The sequence below is a fragment of the Hemitrygon akajei genome, chromosome 10, assembly GCF_048418815.1.
Source record: "Hemitrygon akajei chromosome 10, sHemAka1.3, whole genome shotgun sequence".
NCBI classification, from domain to species: domain Eukaryota; kingdom Metazoa; phylum Chordata; class Chondrichthyes; order Myliobatiformes; family Dasyatidae; genus Hemitrygon; species Hemitrygon akajei.
This window is the reverse complement of record NC_133133.1, coordinates 46,276,911-46,293,175: the sequence shown is the minus strand read 5'-3', so window position 1 is coordinate 46,293,175 and position 16,265 is coordinate 46,276,911. Positions and strand designations below refer to the sequence as shown.

General features: G+C 43.2%; 1 protein-coding gene across 8 annotated transcripts in view; it reads left to right on the top strand.

Annotated features, from left to right (window-relative positions):
• frmpd3 (FERM and PDZ domain containing 3) overlaps nt 1-16,265 on the top strand; it is a 465,297-nt gene that overhangs the window by 431,415 nt on the left and 17,617 nt on the right. The window lies entirely within an intron of this gene.

Here is a 16,265-nt window from a genome sequence, read left to right as displayed (position 1 = left end):
GGAATCCCTGGCTTATAGCAGCTCAAAGTGGATGACATCATGAACCGTAGGGTCATATGTTAGTATCTACAAGAGGCATTGCTTCAGGAATCAACATCCATCATCAAAGATCCTCTCCATCTTCTTGCAGCTATCATTGGGCAGGAGGTACAGAAGTCCAGCTTCAAGAACAGAAACATTCCTTCAACCATTCAGTTCCTAGATCAAACAGCACAAACCTAATCACTAGAGATCAATAACACTATGGCCACTTGGCATGAAAATTGACTTCTTTTTGTTCTAATTGTGTTCTTTCTTGTTAACATGTTTAATTTATATTTAATTTATGTTATTCTTATGAATGCTAATTCTATGTTGCCATGTGCCTGTGATACTACCGCAAGCAAGCTCTTCATTGATCCATGCATAAATATACTTGTGCGTATGACAAGAACCTCCACCTTTCTTGACATTGATTTTGGGAACACTCAAAAGACCAGAGTAAATGGCAAAAGGAGTGTATTTCTCACAAGCTGCTCTTCTGGACAGCAGATTCTACTTCTATACGGGTATCCGTCCCCCTCTTTTCCTTCGCTACATCGACGACTGCATTGGCGCTGCCTCCTGCACGCATGCTGAGCTTGTTGACTTCATTAACTTTGCCTCCAACTTTCACCCTGCCCTCAAAATTACCTGGTCCATTTCCGACACCTCCCTCCCCTTTCTTGATCTTTCTGTCTCCATCTCTGGAGACGGCTTATCTACTGATATCTACTATAAGCCTACAGACTCTCACAGCTACCTGGACTATTCCTCTTCCCACCCTGTCTCTTGCAAAAATGCTATCCCATTCTCACAATTCCTCCGTCTCCACCGCATCTGCTCTCAGGATGAGGCTTTTCATTCCAGGATGAAGGAGATGTCTTCCTTTTTTAAACAAAGGGGCTTCCCTTCTTCCACCATCAAATCTGCTCTCAAATGCATCTCTCCCATTTCCCGCACATCTGCCCTCACCCCATCCGCCCGCCACCCCACTCAGGATAGGGTTCCCCTTGTCCTCACCTACCACCCCATCAGCCTCCAGGTACAACGTATAATTCTCCGTAACTTCTGCCACCTCCAACGGGATCACACTACCAAGCACATCTTTCCCTCCCCCTCTCTTTCTGCTTTTCACAGGGATCGCTCCCTACGTGATTCCCTTGTCCACTCTTCCCCCCCCCCCCCCCCATCCCTTCCCACCGATCTCCCTCCTGGCACTTATCCTTGTTAGCGGAACAAGTGCTACACCTGCCCTTACACTTCCTCCCTCACCACCATTCAGGGCCCCAGACAGTCCTTCCAGGTGAGGCGACACTTCACCTGTGAGTCGGCTGATGTGGTATACTGCGTCCGGTGCTCCCGGTGTGGCCTTTTATATATTGGTGAGACCCGACGCAGACTGGGAGACCGTTTCGGTGAACACCTACGCTCTGTCCGCCAGAGAAAGCAGGATCTCCCAGTGGCCACACATTTTAATTCCACGTCCCATTCCCATTCTGATATGTCTATCCATGGCCTCCTCTACTGTCAAGATGAAGCCACACTCAGGTTGGAGGAACAACACCTTATATACCGGCTGGGTAGCCTCCAACCTGATGGCATGAACATTGACTTCTCTAACTTCCGTTAATGCCCCTCCTCCCCTTCTTACCCCATCCCTGACAATATTTAGTTGTTTGTTTTTTTTCTGTCTCTCTGCCCATCACTCTGCCTGTTCTCCATCTCCCTCTGATGCTCCCCCCTCCCCCTTGCTTTCTCCCGAGGCCTCCCGTCCCATGATCCTTTCCCTTCTCCAGCTCTGTATCACTTTCGCCAATCACTTTTCCAGCTCTTAGCTTCATCCCTCCCCCTCCGGTTTTCTCCTATCATTTCTCATTTCCCCCTCCCCCCACTATTTTCAAATCTCTTAGAATCTTTCCTTTCAGTTAGTCCTGACGAAGGGTCTCGGCCCAAAATGTTGACAGTGCTTCTCCTTATAGATGCTGCCTGGCCTGCTGTGTTCCACCAGCATTTTGTGTGTGTTGTTTGAATTTCCAGCATCTGCAGATTTCCTCGTGTTTGTTCTGTAGGTCATACCTGGATTTCCTGTATAGTTCTGGATCATCGGTCTTGAATGCCACAGATCTAACCCTCAGCAGACCACAAACCCCTTGGTTCATTCACAGCTTTTGGTTTGGATATGTCCAGTACATTCTCAAAAGCACACACTCATCCATACAAGTCTTGATGAAGACAGTGACAACTGTGATACTTTCATTCAGATTCAAAGATGAGTCCCTGCATATTGTCCAGTCCACCAACTCAAAGCAGTCCTTAAACATACCTCCACTTCCCTTGACCATACCTTCTGCACAGCCAGGTGTCATGCTTTCAAAGTGCGGGTGTGGGATAGCACGGTAAGCTTTCTCGACGGTGTATAACAGAGGTCAAGTGTGTAGGCTTCTCTGGTTTCACAGGTGATATGTTGGTGGTAGTTGTTCAGAGATTTTTTCAAGCTGTCCTGGTTGAAATCCCTAAAATGACAGGGAAGACATTAGGGTCTGCTGTTTGCTGACTGATGATTATGGAGCTCAGCTCCTCCAGAGCCTGCCTGGTGTGGGCCTGAGGTGGTTTGCACACCACAATCAAAACTCCCTCAGCAGATAAAATGGATGACACTTGATCGCTGGATGTTCCAGGTCGGGTAAGTAGGACTGAGACAGAATTGCCACATCTGTGCACCCTTGATGGGATAATCATAAAGCATTCTCCACCTCCTCTACCTTTAAAAGTCTGAGCTGTCCTGACTTTGCAGAGTCATCGGGCTGCAAAATGGTGCATGTGAACCATGTTTCTGTAAAGTACAGGGCAGTCCCTGATATCCCTCCCATACGGCAACCTTGCTCATAGGTCTTCAGTTTTACTTTCCACAGAATATACATTCACCAGCAGGATAGTCAGGAGTGGGGGTCTAAATCCTTTGTGTTTCTAAAATAGCTGTAGATAATGCGGGACTTCCCCGTTTCCATTTTCTTAAAGGGGGATCTGCACACACGATCCAAGTCTGCAGTACAGGATCCACCAACATCATTGGATTTGAGTATTGATAGAATTTGTAAATGTCTTAAAACGATGAGGCTTACTGAAGTGCCCATGGCCATGTCTGTGGATTTCAGCGGTAGAAGGCCTAGACAGGAAAATGTGATGATTCCCATCGGAGCTGCACGCAAAGAAACACCACCTAATGACGCCATCTTGAGAGACTGAAGTGCCAGACATATCCTCTGGCCAATGCTCTCTGGAAAAATGGATCCTGAGTTACAAAGGATATCCTCTATTCCTCTGTTCCTGATACCAATTTGCAGTCTTAACCCTAGAAATGCTGTGGAAAATAATGCAGGTCTTTTAAAAATGAGATTCAGGTGCCTGCTTCAGTCCACTTACTGGTGCCATCTTCAAAAAGACTAGGCTAATCCAATGCCACAGAGCAAAGTACAATCCAGCCAGAAAGTTATCACTCCTGACAGTTTAACTCAACTCGAAGCAATGGATAGAGTTTGTCAGCTCATCCAGAGTCAATGTTAGATGCAGGCTCATCCACTTGATGTCACCCAGAACACACAAGGTTAACTATGCTACTGTAAATTCTATGAGGCTCCTTCTTCCGTAATTTTAAAATGTTTAGCTCATCAGATAGGATATTCACATGCTAACAATGTCAGGCTGAGGATTAGACTTCCCTTAGGGCTCAGATAACCAAGCTCCCTAGTAAATCCTATCCTAGATAAAAGTCAGGAAATTGTAGGCCCATGAACCTGCCTTTACTGATTGGTAAGATGTTGGAGTCCGTTATTAAGGATGAAGTTTCAGGGTACTTGGAGGCTCTTGATAAAAGGGGCCAAAGTCAGCATGGTTTTCTTAAGGGAAAATCCATCCAACAATCTGTTGGAATTTGAGGAAATTACAAGCAGGGTAGACAAAGGAGAGTCAATGGATGTTGTTTCCTTGGATTTTCAGAAGTCTTTGACAAGGTGCCACACGAGACGGCTAAACATGATAAGAGCTCAGGGAAGATACTAGCATGGGTAGAAGATTGACCGACTGACAGGAGGCAAACAGTGGCAATAAAGGGGACCTTTTCTGGTGGGCTGCCACTGACTAGAGTCAGTGTCAGGTCTGCTTTGTTTCACATTATATATCAATGGTTTGGATGACAGAATTGATGGCTTTGTAGCCTAGTTTATACAAAATGATACAAAAGTAGGTGTAGGGCCAAGTCATGCTGAGGAAGCAGGGAGCCAGCAGAAAGACTTAGACAGATTAGGAGAATGGTCAAAGAAGTGGCAGATGAAATACAGTGTAGTACAGTGCAGTGAACTGTATGGTCCTGCTCTTTGGTAGAAGGAATAAAGCTATAGACTATTTTCTAAACGGGGAGTAAATTCAAAGATCTGAGGTTCAAAGGAACTTGGGAGTCCTCATACTGGATTCCCTAAACATTAACTTACAGGTTGAGTTGGTGGTAAGGAAGGCATATGATACGTTAGCATTCATTTCAAGAAGTTTAGAATATAAAAGCAAGGATGTAATGCCAAGGTTTTATAAGGCACTGGTCAGGCTGCACTTGGAATATTGTGAGCCATTGTGAAGATGTTTCCTATAGTGGGGAAGCTAGAATCAGAGGGTACAGCCCCAGAATAGAAGGACGTCCCCTTAGAACAGGGATTAAGAGTAATTTCTTTAGCCAGAGGGTAGTGGATCTGTGAAATTCATTGCCACAGAGACTGTGGAGGCCAAGTCATTGGGTATATTTAAAATATAATTATTGATTAGTAAGAGCACCAAAGGTTATAGGGACAAGGCAGGAGATAAAGCAGCTGAGATACCTGAAGACAAGAAATTTTACCTTATTCATATGAGTATATTTTTGTTGAAGATTTTAATGCCCACCACATATAAATAAAGCTAATGGCAGTCATGAGTACTGTATTACGCTATTTCCCTCTCTCTTCCTCGGAAAGCCTTTAGGCTTTCTTGGAGAAGTTCTGGCTAAAAGCTCTTTATCTCTGGAATATTTTATGGATGTCAGAAAGGATAATAAACTTGGCTATGGACCTTTGTGTGGGCAAACTGGGAAATTCCTCACAAATAGCATCTGCGCTGTAGCTAAGCCTTAGCTGCAGCTGTCTCAGTCAGCAAGCAGATCTGAGGCAAATATTTAATGTTCTGATTTGAAATCAACACTAGAAGCCACAGAGCACTCAAACAAACCCTTAAAAAAGTACAAATGTTTGTAAATCTGTGGAAGGCAGTTAATCAGTAAAGAACCAATATCTGACTTACAGAAGAATACAGATGGAAGGAAATGTTGCTACAGCTAGTCCTGGCCATTAAGAAATTTTAAGCCTAGCTCAGCTCAAATCCCTTTCCTTCACTAAACCTAGACCACTCATTTATTTGAGTTTAAATCATACACATTTTGAAACCACAAATATTCAAAAATTGTTACATTTATCTAGAACATTAGATAATTGTTACATCTAGAATGTCTGCAGATTTTCCATGGTTTACAAAGGCAGCTTCCAAGTTACTTGTTTTCATGGATGGAAAAAAGGATGGACAATTCTCGCTGAACACCTAATTTCCGCCAGAGAAAGCAGGATCTCCCAGTGGCTACACATTTTAATTCCACGTCCCATTCCCATTCTGATATGTCTATCCATGGCCTCCTCTACTGTCAAGATGAAGCCACACTCAGGTTGGAGGAACAACACCTTATATACCAGCTGGGTAGCCTCCAACCTGATGGCATGAACATTGACTTCTCTAACTTCTGTTAATGCCCCTCCCCTTCTTACCCCTTCTTACCCCATCCTTGATATATTTAGTTTTTTTTCTCTCTCTGCCTGTTCTCCATCTCCCTCTGGTGCTCCCCTCCCCCTTTCTTTCTCCCTAGGCCTCCCGTCCCATGATCCTTTCCCTTCTCCAGCTCTGTATCCCTTTTGCCAATCACCTGTCTGGCTCTCAGCTTCACCCCACCCCCTCCAGTCTTCTCCTATCATTTCACATTTTCCCCTCCCCCTCCTACTTTCAAATCTCTTACTATCTTTCCTTTCAGTTCGTCCTGACGAAGGGTCTCGGCCCGAAACGTCGACAGTGCTTCTCCCTATAGATGCTGCCTGGACTGCTGCATTCCACCAGCATTTTGTGTGTGTTGCTTGGACAATTTTTAATATGAGTTGATTGATTCAAATAGACAGCTTTGTTCTGTCAGTTGAGGCAAAGTACTAAATAAACATGCGGATGGAGTAATATAGATGACCAAGCTTGTGAAATGGATCAAAGTGTTTAAATAGCAATTTACATGCACTCTATAAAATCAATTTGTTTTAAGTGTTCATCGTATCAATATATTATAATATTTTATCAACATCATTATCTTTTTGCCAGTCACATGTCAACATGGTATGCTAGATACATCAATAACTTTGTCAAATACTTTTATAAAAACATACAACAGAAGAAAGAAATCAAAATCTTTTTTGCTACAAAGGAAATGATCTTCCAAAATCAGAAGTGATTGGGCAAGTATAATAGATAAAAATGAAATTTTAAAGATTTTTTTAAGATTAGCTTATCTTACTGAACAAAATGACCCAATGTTTTCAGTCCTTAATATAGGTATGGCCAAGCATTCAAGCTCAAGGGTAATGAAACAAGAAGTTTGTAATATTGACACTTTTAGTGAGATTTAACACTGAGTCTGTCTGAATTCCAAGCCTTGATTTGATCAAGAGTCATCAATTGCAAAGTGTGAGTGCCAACACTTTATAATACAATCTTAAGGAATGTCATTTTGTACCATTCTTACCCAAATCCCACTCCAAATGATTTAGCATTACAATAAATGTGAGCATTCCATTGCAGACATTCCTGACAGATGAAGTTGGAAGCAAAACAACTGTTTCAAAGAGGTGTAGGGGAAATAATCCTTCGTGTTCTGGCCAATATTCAGCTTTCAAGCAAGATCAGTGAAGCAAAACACACACAAAATGCTGGAGGAATTCAGCTGGTCAGGCAGCATCCATGGAAATAAACCAACATTCGACATCTTATTTTCTCTATGTATGTCCAGTCCCTATATAGCCCTCCTTCCCCAACAGGAAGACCTCAAAGATCTCCATTTCTTTCTGGACACCAGACCCAACCTGTTCCCCTCCACCACCAATCTCCTCCATCTGGCGGAACTAGTCCTCACTCTCAATAATTTCTCCTCTCACGTCCTTCAAACAAAAGGTGTAGCCTTGGGCACTCACATGGGTCCCAGCTATACCACCTTTTTGTCAGCTACATGTTCCAAGCCTACACTGGTATCACTCCCCAACTTTTCCTACGCTATATCAACGACTGTATTGGTGCTGCTTCCAGCACCCATTTGGAGTTCATCAGCTTTATCAACTTTGCCTCCAACTTCCACCCTGCCCTCAAATTTATCTGGTCCATTTCCAACACCTACCTCCCCTTTCTCAATCTCTCTGTCTCTGGAGACAGCTTATCTACTGATCTCACAGCTACCTGAACTATACCTCTTCCCACACTGTTACATGTAAAACTACCATTTACTTCCCTCAACTCCTCCATCTCTGCTGCATCTGCTCTCAGGATGAGGTTTTTCATTCTAGAATGAAGCAAATGTTCTCCTTCTTCAAAGAAAGGGACTTTCCTACCTCCACCATCAATGCTGTTCTCACTCGCATCTCTTCCATTATGTGTACGTCTGCCCTCACCCTATCCTCCCGCCATCCCACCAGGGATAGGATTCCTCTTGTCCTCATCTACTACCCCACCAGCCCCCATGTCCAGCACATAATTCACTGGAGTTTCTGCCATCTCCAATAGGATCCCACAACTAAGCACATCTTTCCCTCACCCCCTCTTTCTGCTTTCCACAGGGATTGCTCCCTACACACCTCCATTGTCCATTTGTCCCACCCCACTGATCTCCCTCCTGGCACTTATCCTTGCAAGCGGAACAAATGCTACACCTGCCCTTACACCTCTTCCCTCACTACCATTCAAAGGCCCCATACAGTCCTTCCAGGTGAGGCGACATTTCACCTGTTGGAGTCACCTACTGTAACCAGTGCTCCTGGTGTGGCCTCCTGCATATTGGCGAGACTCGATGTAGTTTGGGAGACCACCTCACTGAGCACCTTTGCACCATCCACCCAAAAAAAGAGGATGTCCCAATGACCACCCATTTTAATTCTACTTCCCATTACCATTCCTTTATGTCAGTCCATGGCCTCCTCTACTGTCACGATGAAGCCACACTCAAGTTGGAGGAACAACACATTATATTCCATCTGGGTAGCTTCCAACCTGATGGCATGAACATTTTCTCAAACTTCCAGTAATGCCCCCCCCCCTTCACTATTGCCCATTCCCATTTCCCTCTCTCACCTTATCTCCTTACCTGCACATCACCTCCTCCTGGTGTTCCTCTCCCTTCCCTTTCTTCCACAGTCTTCTATACTCTCCCATCAGATTCCCCCTTCTCCAGCACCTTATCTCTTTCACAAATTGACTTCCCAGCTCTTTACTTCCCCCTTCCCCCTCTTGGTTTTACCTACCACCTACTACCTTCTATTTCTTCCTCCCCTCCCCCCACCTTCTTACTCTGAGCTCATCTTTTTCCCCAGTCCTGGCAAAGGGTCTCAGCCCAAAACATCGACTGTTTACTCTTTTCCATAGATGCTGCCTGGCTTGCTGAGGTCCTCCAGCATTTTGTGTGTGTTGCTTGGATTTCAGTATCTGCAGATTTTCTCCTGTTTGTAAACATTTGACATCTTGGGCTAAGATCTTCTTCAGAAATGGAAAGGAAGTGTAAAGATGACAGAATAAAAAAGTGGGGGACGGAAGGAGGATAGCTAGAAGTTGATAGGTGAAGCCAAGTGGATAAGAAAAGTAAAGAGTTGGAGAGGAAAGAAATCAATATTCAGGTGGAGGCTACTCAGATGGAATATAAGGTGTTGCTCCTGCACCCCGGAGGTGGTCTCATCATGGCACAAGAGGAGGCTATGGACCGACATGTTGGAATGGGAATGGAAATTGAAATAAAAATGTTTGGCTACCAGAAAGTTCTGCTTTTGGCGGATGGAACAGAGGTGCTCACCAAGGTGATCCTTCAATTTATGACTTGTCTCACCAGTATAGAGGAGGCTGCATCAGGAGCAGTGGACACAATAGATGACCCCAGCAGCTTCACAGGTGAAGTGTTACCTCACCTGGAAGGACTGTTTGGGGCCCTGAATGGAGGTGAATGGGCAGGTGTAGCAAGCTTTCAGGGGTAAGTGCCAGGAGGGAGATTGGTGGGGATAGATGAACGGACAAGGGAATCATAGAGGTAGTGATTCCTGTGGAAAGTGGAGAGTGTGGGGGAAGAAAAGGTGTGTTTGGTGGTAGGCTATCAGCGCAATACTATTACAGCTTGGTGTGTTCCGGAGTTTATAGTTCAATTCCATGCCATTCTGTAAGGAGTCTCTGTACATCCTTCCCATGAGAATGCTCGGATTCTCCCCAGGTTCTCCAGTTTCCTCTCACAGTCCAAAGACATACTGGGTAAGTTAATGGGTCACTGTTGTTACGTACCCCGTAACTGGGTGTCTAACCAGCAGAGAAAGGAGTATCCGTTGGAGTCTGGTACTACTATTTTCAAACAGTGTTTATTAGTAAAATATACAAATCAATATCAACAATGCAAATATATAGATAATACACGTTAGCAATACTAAACCTAAAAGTGTGGGTATAATAATAATCAATAATAAACAAGCTCTATCGATGTCTAGGGGATAATGAATTGTCATATGTGAATATAAAGTTCAGTTCAGTTCATACGGGCTGAGGTAGTTGTTGGTGGTTTTGTTGTAATTGTTGGAGAGAGAGAGAGAGAGTGAGCAAACAGTGACAGCTACAGTCAGGCAAACCTTCCTTTACGTTCTTGATCCGTCGATGTGTTGTTGTGGCCATTCAGGTATGACCCCTCTATCCTTCAGCTAGACCGTTCTTCTGTGGTGGACTCGTCACCCAGGCAAGGGTGGACACACACACAAGCCCCCCACCAGCCCTGCTATAACACTGTGAATTAAACTGACCGATCCTTTGTTCGGTCCCCGATGCCCCACACCTTCTCGTGGGTTCCAACACTCAAGCAGTGCTCAATAGTGTGTCTCCTGGTGTGTCTGAGGGGTGTCTCCCCAGACCTCACTTCTATCCCTACTCACGGGGTCTCAGGTGTCAATCAGTTTTGAATGGCTTTGTCCATCAAACCAGCCCACTCTGGCTGTCCACTGGGGAATTTTAATGAACAGAATAGCCGAAGACAAACAACCTTTGCAGAAGACATAACAGTAAATCAATGGCCTCTCCTCTCTCTCTTATCAGTAGCAGATATTCCAATTCCAGCATGTTTTTGTTCCATCTCTTTCTCTCTCATTAGCAGCCTGGCAACAGTAACGGTTTGTAATTCTCCCAGGGGAGGGGGATATGGGCAACTCAGTACCCTTCTGCCCATCAGAGTTGTTCATCCTTCATAACACCCTCATCCTTCTAGGAATTTTCACCAAAGAGGAAAATTAACTAATACAGCGTCTTATAGAATTACAGAATCTAACAAAATACAGAAGTGTTTTTTAACGACAAAGATAGTACAGATATACATTCAACTTAGCATCTAGACAGTCAGTGATTACGTTGTCACTCCCTTTAATATGGTGTATCTTAATATCAAATTCCTGTAGCATCAGACTCCAATTTAATAACCGCCTACTTTTTTTCTTTTCGCCAGCAAAAAAAATACTAAAGGGTTGTGATCTTAGCTTAAGTGTATATTACAAAATGTGAACCAATACATGTGTGATTATACTGTGGTACATTACAAAAGTTTGTGCAAATACTAATCTCTATTTTACTTTTAAACTTAACATTCAATCTTCCATGGTGTTGTCTTTATTATTTACATGCTTTGTTGAATTCCCTCAAAACCAGATCCTGTTATTCAAACATGGCATTTTGTCAACCTTTGCCCCTTTTCCACTTAATTCACACGTGGTTAGCTTGCTCACCAGTGTGGAATAGGCCTTCACATACTCCTTTCATAGGAGTTATCTTATCACCAATGTTTTCCAAACTTAGCCCATTTTCTGAACTTCCACACAATTCTTTATTTTTGAGCAAGTCATTAATTTTATCTTCAGGACCCTTCATTCTATTAGTTTTCAGTTTAACATCTGCAAGTGATCCCACTTTGTCAAAACAACACTTTTGGTTCTGTCTCTCCAAATCACCTCCTTGAATAACATAAGCGAGTTGTTTACCTTTAAGTTCCAAAACAAACTGTAATTGATTCAAAGGCACCTTGTTAACAAGCCATTGTTCCTTCAGCATGGTTACTGCTTCTAAAACCAATCCAGACTTTAAATTTTCTTTATTCAATTTAGGAACAACACCTTTCCCTTCTCCTTCAATAATATTCACATCAGCAGCTTTCATCTCCTCATTAACTTTTAACACACCTTCTAACACAAACAACTGAGAATTCTCACTTTTTCCTGGTACCAAGATTAACCCTTTCTTTACTGAACCAAGTCCATCTGACCCAAAAGGACTGCATTCCTTTTCAACTAAATCAGATACCTCAGACTCTTTCTGAGCTTCAACACTAGGTTCAGTACCCTGTGACTCCACATCCTTCACATCCTGAACACACTCAAACGGGACATCTACCTCTTTCAGGCTTTCAATTTCAGTCCCTTTTTCAAATTTTAAGTTCCCCTGATCCTCCCAGTTACTCTCTGGGCAACTCCCATCCGGAGTAAACTCAACCCTGCGGGTTAAAACAATTTCATCTGCTAACCCAGCAGACTCCTTCAAGGTAATGGCATCCTTTTCATCTAGGACTGCCCTTATATCATCATCCGGAACACATTTAAATTTTTCAACTTCTTCAAACGGTTCTGTCAAGCCAGACAGATCATCCTTGTCCAACCCTGGACCTTCTAACTGCCTTATCTGTTTCTCATCTTTACTCTGTGCCTCTATAAATTCCCTCCTGGCTAAGGGTAGGTCTACCTCCTCTCCTTTAGTCTCTTTCACCTCACTATTCTCCACTTTACCATCCCCTAACCCCTCTTGGTACAAGGTCGGTAAAAATGTCTCAGCCAAATCAACACTGGACTCATTTAAACTGTCCTCTTTCTCAGCCGCCTTTCTCGACATGCTGCGAGTGATTGCGCATGCGGGATAGATCTTAGAATCCAGGGGCGGGTCCTCAGCACTCACAGGCTTGCTTGTCAGCTTCACTGTTGAACACACGTCACCACCTGCTAAATCATTACCAAGAAGGACGTCCACGCCTTCTCTCAGTAATTCTGACCGCACCCTTACTTTGACTGGTCCAGATACCAGGTCACATTTTAACATGATCCTGTGCAAAGGTACAGCTTCTGTCCCTTTTCCTATGCCTCTTAATACCACCTCTCCAATTTCAGGACCAAAATCTAGCACCTTACTTAGGATCAATGACTGGTCAGCCCCAGTATCTCTCCAAATTCTCACTGGAACTGGGGTTTCTCCTTCTTTCACAGACACCGTCCCTTCTGAAATAAATTTCTCACAGCCCTCTCGTACTCTATCCACCTTTGCCTTCCTCGTCAACTTGCTGATTGACTCAATACACCCTGTAGGGACTGCCGCTTTCCCTTTTCCTGTCTCCTTCTTCGGAGCAAAGCACTTAGCTGCAATATGACCAACCTTTCCACAATTATAACAGGTCAAGCCAGGAACCTTCCTGCCAGCCTGCTTGTCCTCCTCCTTACCTTTACCACTAGCTCCCGGCTTATTCTCTACCTTAGCCGGTGGGCTTTCTTTACCGTCCCTACTGCCTTTCTGATAACTCTTATTCGAGGAAAACTTTGACTTGTGGGTTAGGGCGTATTCATCTGCTAACCTGGCAAATTCCAATATAGACTTATTCATCTTCTCGTTCAGATACATTCGGATATTATCCGAAACACAACCTTTAAATTCCTCAATCAGAATTAGCTCCCTGAAATGATGGAAATCCTCCCCCACCCTTTCTGCAGCACACCAATGATCCAAGAGCACACCCTTTTCATAGGCAAACTCTGCATACGTCTGATTCCACAGTTTCTATAAATCTCTGAACTTTTGTCTATATGCTTCAGGTACCAACTCGTAGCCCGAAGGATAGCCTGTTTTACTTCCTCATAATCCTCAGACTCGTCCATGGACAATGTCGCATATGCCCGTTGAGCCTTACTTTTTAATACACTTTGTAACAACGCCACCCACTGATCTCTGGGCCACTTCTGATTCACTGCCACCTTTTCAAAATGCAAGAAGTAACTATCAACATCTGTCTCCTCGAACGGAGGTACTAACCTAAACTCCCTACTAACATTAAACTTCTCAACTGAGCCTTCCCCTCGGTCTCTTCCCTGTTGCTTCAACCTCTCCATTTCCAGCGCATGCTGCCTCTCTCTCTCCTTTTCCCTTTCCTCCAACTCCCCTTTGGCTTTTTTCTTCTCCCTTTGTGCCTCTAACTCAGCTTTTTCCTTCTCCCATGCAGCTCTTTCCCGCTCCCTTTTAGCCTCTAACTCCTTTAGCTGGAGCTCATACTCCCTTTTCTTCTGTTCCGCGTCCAACCTTAATCTTTCCATCTCTAACTGAACCACCCCAACAACTGGTTTCTTTTCAGGGAACAGATCCAACACCTCAGATGTGAACACATCCTTGTCTATATAATACTGGGCTATGGCCCTCTGTATCTCCCACTTTTTCATTGACGACTTCACCTCTGTGAGATTTAATCATTTCGCAATACTAACCAAGTCCGTCTTTGTGGCATCCTCTAGCGCCTTCAAAGTCAGGCTTTCTAAAAATTTGTCTATATCCATCTTTGCTGGTTTCCCGTCTGGTTACCCACGCAACCAGATCAAATAATGGACTTATAGCCCAATTCACTGGCCCCCCAATTTGGTATCAAATCTCGAGATGAGGCCCCAATTTGTTACGTACCCCGTAACTGGGTGTCTTACCAGCAGAGAAAGAAGTATCCGTTGGAATCTGGTGCTACTATTTTCAAACAGTGTTTATTAGTAAAATATACAAATCAATATCAACAATGCAAATATATAGATAATAAACGTTAGCAATACTAAACCTAAAAGTGTGGGTATAATAATAATCAATAATAAACAAGCTCTATCAATGTCTAGGGGATAATGAATTGTCATATGTGAATATAAAGTTCAGTTCAGTTCATACGTGCTGAGGTAGTTGTTGGTGGTTTTGTTGTAATTGTTGGAGAGAGAGAGAGAGAGCGAGCAAACAGTGACAGCTACAGTCAGGCAAACCTTCCTTTACGTTCTTGATCCGTCGATGTGTTGTTGTGGCCATTCAGGTATGACCCCTCTATCCTTCAGCTAGATCGTTCTTCTGTTTGTGGACTCGTCACTCTGGCGTGAGTGGACACACACACAAGCCCCCCACCAGCCCTGCTATAACACTGTGAATTAAACTGACCGATCCTTTGTTCGGTCCCCGATGCCCCACACCTTCTCGTGGGTTCCAACACTCAAGCAGTGCTCACTAGTGTGTCTCCTGGTGTGTCTGAGGGGTGTCTCCCCAGACCTCACTTCTATCCCTACTCACGGGGTCTCAGGTGTCAATCAGTTTTGAATGGCTTTGTCCATCAAACCAGCCCACTCTGGCTGTCCACTGAGGAATTTTAATGAACAGAATAGCCGAAGACAAACAACCTTTGCAGAAGACATAACAGTAAATCAATGGCCTCTCCTCTCTCTCTTATCAGTAGCAGATGTTCCAATTCCATCATGTTTTTGTTCCATCTCTTTCTCTCTCATTAGCAGCCTGGCAACAGTAACGGTTTGTAATTCTCCCAGGGGAGGGGGATATGGGCAACTCTGTACCCTTCTGCCCATCAGAGTTGTTCATCCTTCATAACACTGTACAGTAAACTGTCCCGTGATTAGATTAGGGTTAATCAGGTTTGTCGGGGGGTTGCTGGAGCAGTGCGGGAAAGTCCTACTCTGAGCTGTATCACTAAACAGATAAATATAAACTGGTTTACCTGCTCATCATTATATTATTGTTTGTGAAAGTTTGCTATGTGCAAATCGTCTGCAACAGTTCCTCTATTACAGCCCTAACTTCACTTTTCTTTTCATTGTCAGAACATATTAAACTATCATAAAATGATACTATTACATTCTTTAAAATATACACATTGATAAAGTGGAAGAGGCAAAGTTCATATGAAAGTCCCTATGTTGTGCAGAAAGAAGGAAACTTGTTAGAGCATTGGGCAAACACATTATACATCAATCAAAATATTGTCTTCATAGACCGGGATTCCCATCCTAGGGTCCACAGACCTCTCAGTTAATGGTAAGGCTCCATGGTATTAAAAAGGTTGGGAACTCCTGGCATAGACTGAAAAAACATCAAAATAATAATTATTTGAAAACAGAACTAATTAACCATGCATCTAGTATGCCATGAATTAACTAAAATATAAATTTTTTCATCTACTTTTCATGTAGTTCTTTTCTATCTAATTGCCCTAACAGAATTAATATGCCTTTAAAGATTGACTTGAACTGAATCATATACAGTATATAATTGAGACATTAGTATTAAAAATATTGTGCTTACTTCCACATTAATTTTGTCAATATAGAATTACAAATTATTTTGCATGCTGAATTGAGACTATAACACATACTGTGATCCTCTTACATTGGTAAGCATTATAACCTCAATGGCTTTTAGTTTTCAGATGTTATAAACTGACAATTCTGCTCATTTTAGTCTGAACATATAAGCTAAGGTTTAATACAGATGCAATCTGTGGTACTGATGAAAAGCAATGTATAACTAATAGGAAATGAATGTATAGATATGTCTATTTAGCTATCTTTTTTAATGAAATATGTTGTACTTAGTGCACCTCTTTCATGGTGGTGCCTCAAAGTACTACAACACAGAGGAAGATATGCCCTTCATCTTCATTAAGGATTGATGAGTTTGCTCAAAGCACCAGGGACACACAACGTCCATTCCTGAGAGTTAAGTCAGGGTTTTAGTTTTCAGGACAGACTTTATATTAAAAGAACAATTTGCTGGTGTGGGACCAGCAGTCAGCCACGTTGCCATTCACC